The sequence below is a fragment of the Pezoporus occidentalis genome, unplaced genomic scaffold (genome assembly GCF_034315485.1).
Source record: "Pezoporus occidentalis ecotype Australia unplaced genomic scaffold, CSIRO_AGI_Poc_V1 ctg5, whole genome shotgun sequence".
Lineage (NCBI taxonomy): Eukaryota > Metazoa > Chordata > Aves > Psittaciformes > Psittacidae > Pezoporus > Pezoporus occidentalis.
In genome coordinates, this window is record NW_026915835.1 from 3,597,663 (window position 1) to 3,601,664 (window position 4,002).

Sequence of the window (4,002 nt, forward strand, 5' to 3'; positions counted from 1 at the left end):
GCCCCTCTAACAGTCGTCACAGCATTGGACACTTAAGTCGTGTTGAAAGGGATTATTCTTCGTTATCACAGGAGCTGGAGTAAAATCAGCTCTTCCACTCCATCTGGGAAACTGATCACCAGAGACTGAAGCCGTAGCTCTCATGGGACGATCAGTCTTGGGCCTTGCTCCCCTCTTCAGTTCACTCACCCGTTCCAGAATCTGATCAGGAGTCATCATCACATGACGAAGAAGAAGAAGAAGAGGTAACTTCTCGACCTCGGACCTCAACCGAGCTGCGGAATATGCTCAGTCGGTAGAGCATGAGACTCTTAATCTCAGGGTCGTGGGTTCGAGCCCCACGTTGGGCGCCAAAAAGAACTGTCGTGGTTTAAACCCAGTCAGGTAGCTTGTTCACTCACTCCCAGTGAGTGGTGCCGAGCTGACAACAATCGAGGTCCGTGTCCGTCTCCCCCCCCCTGCCTCCCCGCACCGGGGCTCTCCCCTTCCCCGCTCCCGGAGGAACGGGGAGGAGGATCGAGAGAGTGCAACTCCTACGGGTTGAGACAAAAACAGTCCAGCAACAAATCACCACCGCTACTATCAGCTACAACAATGATAAGGGAAAATAACAAGGGAAGAGAATACGATACCACCGGCCAAGAGAAACGAGCTCCACCCGGAAGCCCCTGTCCTTCCGGGTAACTCCCAGTTACCCCTCACCCCGGGCATGACGTGCTGTGGTATGGAATACCTCCCCGGCTAGCCCGGGTCAGGCACCCCGTCTCTGCTTCCTCACAGCCTCCCCTCCTCCCTGGCAGAGCATGAGCCTCACAGAGTCCTTGGTCAGGGTAAACATCACTTAGCAACAACCGAGAACATCGGCTTCACCAACACTGTTCTCAAACTGGAAGTCAAAACACAGCACTGTACCAGTTAACACAAAGGAAAAACATGACTGCTACTGCGGAACCCAGGACACTGCTGTATTCAAATATGTCTGGAGACATAGCTGCATCCCATGTGTCAACATATTCCAGGCTTTATACAGCATGACACAAAATGTGTCAAATGCCAAACAGAAATGGATTCCAAGATGGACAGTGTGGTTTTGTGTAGATGCAGCACTACTCTCCCATAGACAAGAAGCCCCTGTCTGAATCAGGACTATTTCATTAAACAGGTCCCAAAAAATGTGTACCAGTGGAGAGGTATCTGTGGTGATTATGCAAGAAAAAGTGTTGGGGGGGTGAAATCACATAGGAGGTTTGCTTTAAAGCTAACAATGGATAGTTTTTTTAATATAAATTAGCACGTAGGCTACCACCCACAGCTCACTTGCAGCTGACCTAGTAGCCTAGTCAGCCTCTGATTCTGGAGAGGCTTTAATCAGAACAAATTAGGTTACTTTAAAATGTGCAAATAGCAAGTCTTCTTTATTCCAGGCCACATTGAATACAAATTACAGAGTACTTGTAACAGCACTTTTGTAAAGAGATCTAATGGGGAGAATAATCCCAGGCAGAAGGAAAAGGAACAGCAGGGCTAAAATTGTCAATGGTAACTTTTTATGTTAATACAGCTGAATCAAAAAAGGCTGTTTATCCACAGGATAGAAGTACCAATGGCAAGTATGCAACACCAGAAGTGGGAGAGTGAAAATATTTGTTATAGGTTAGTACATAAATATCAGCAGCAATCCAATCCAGAGATCAGGAGTGATCCAATCCAGAGATCAGCAGTGATGTAAAGCTGAATAATGAGACTAAGCAGAAGCATCTTTCATGAAGAGTTCCAGTATTTTCACCAGAATCTATATTCCCTTGCTATGAGCAGATATTGCATTCTCAGATACAGCCAGCTCAGCAAGATGTCAAGGGTGCAGAAAGTCATTGCTGCATTTTAGAGTGAGAGTGACAGCCATAGGTTTAGCTGCACCAGATGGGCAAACCTGTGGCATCTGAACAGTTCAAGTGTGGATCTGCTGCAGAAATTGTGATGTGAATGTCTGTGGGCAAGCTCTCCTGGTGGAAAGCCTTCTGGATCTGCACCAGAAGTGGGGAAATGAGCCAGCACTGGTTGTTTAAGCCAACATCAGCAGGTCTCTCAGGACTCAGCTGTCTGCTCATCCCACTCTCAGTCCACAATAAAATGTTGCATAAATAGCTGTCTAAGCAACACACATATTTTCTGTCAGTGGATTGCTCTTGACTCCTTTGCCACAGGATATATGTGACTTTGGGCTATGGGAAGATTTTCCAGTATTGAGATCCTTGCAAGAGAAGATTAGCCATGCCTGAACTGCATAACATACATTGTTGACCATTTAAGACATACAACAACATCTCTCATTGTTCTGTAATAATCAGTGTTCAACTGAAAGCAGAAATTAGTGACATAGTTGTTTCTGTAGTGTCAGTGGTACAAATCTTTTTTCAACAATAGACATAAAAATCATTTTCACAGAAAATTCAGGTTGGAGAATTTCTTAAGTACCTCAGTACCTCCTCATTTCCTTATTCCCTCCCCTGTAGGGAAGACTATCCAGCAATTATCAGCTTTAGAACTTCACACTGCAGCAATGCCTCCACCTCAGTGCTGTTGAGGGAAAATGCTATACTCCATTGCAAATGAAGAGTTAAAACCAAACACCTAGGTTCTGTTAAGCTTTTTTTTTTTTCTGCATTTCATGGAAAATATGTATTTTTTTCTCTTTTTAAAATTTTTGATACTGAATTTTTATTTTTCATGAAAAAAAAAAAACACCGGTTTTACTTAGACATGCACAAAACCCTCAAACCACGGGTGAGTCAATTTGATAAGGCACACACTTGTTGCTGTTTTTGTTGTTAATGGAAATATTCATCAATCTAAACCCAACTTTAAGTCAATAGAAAGTAATAAAAAAAATTTTTAGAGCATCTTTATAACACAGAGCGTTTAGACTCCCAACAAGACAGGAGGCTGTGTTCATTGCATTAATGTTTGATTCAGGGGTTTTCTTAAATCAGTGACACCTTAAGCATCCTTGCTGTACCTGTTAGTGCTGGGGTTCATTGCAACTTAAATGTATGAATACTAAGGTTTACCACTACTGCACAATGCCTTCTTTTGTCCTCCTAATGATGGAGCATATACCATGAGTTTGTAGCCAAATAAGGTAGATTTATTGCTATCTTTGTCCTGGTGAGGTTGAAGGCAGATAGATTATATCACTAAAACTTGTTTTCAATCTCTCCCCTGGAAACTAGGCAGAAAATACTAGAGAAAAAGCAGCTGCACAGAATGGCTAGGAATTACAGTTTTCACAAATTTTACTGTTTGTTTTCTTTATTACTGGTAATATTAGGTTTGGCTTTTAAACTCTTCTGTGCTGTGTGCTAGTATTTGAATGGTTGTAAGAAAAATCTGTGAAATACAATATAATTTTAAGGTACATGACTAGAGCTTGATTTTTTTGTTGTGTTGTGCATTGTTTTAGGTTTATTTGTAGTAGCCAAAACTCCAGCAACTTCTCAGAATAAACTGCATGGACCACACGACACCCACTGCCTATAGCTTACGCAAAGCATTACAGTCTTTCACTGGCATCCATAGATGCCAGAAAGTGATGATACACTGCCAGTATAATGTGCAGATGTTAGTAATAATGAATTCAGTGTTAGGCATACAGGAATGTGGAGAGAGACATGCCAAAGACTGGCCAGCAGCATTGCATGTGGCCAGAATTTTTCACTGAGTTCACATGTGTGCTGCAATATTATTTGTACACCTTCTGTCCAGATATATTTGAACACACTTGGGAGTAACTTCCTAATCAGCTGTTACCTAACGTCCATCTGCTATCCCAAATACCATGTGTTCTCTGTAAAATTTACCAGTATTTTCTCGTGGCTCATTACTTTTATTATATGTAGGATATGATGCCTTGTAAAAAAATAAATATCCCTTGAAGGTGGTATTCATATCATCTAACCTTAGGCTTCTGAAAGTTTGGTGCTCAGTCTAAACTGCAATATCAGT

At 42.2% G+C, this 4,002-nt stretch overlaps 1 non-coding gene across 1 annotated transcript; it reads left to right on the forward strand.

Annotated features, from left to right (window-relative positions):
* The first annotated feature begins 274 nt into the window (after positions 1-274).
* On the forward strand, positions 275-350 carry TRNAK-CUU (transfer RNA lysine (anticodon CUU)). The gene has a single exon. It is a non-coding gene; the product is annotated as a tRNA-Lys (tRNA).
* Positions 351-4,002: the final 3,652 nt, after the last annotated feature.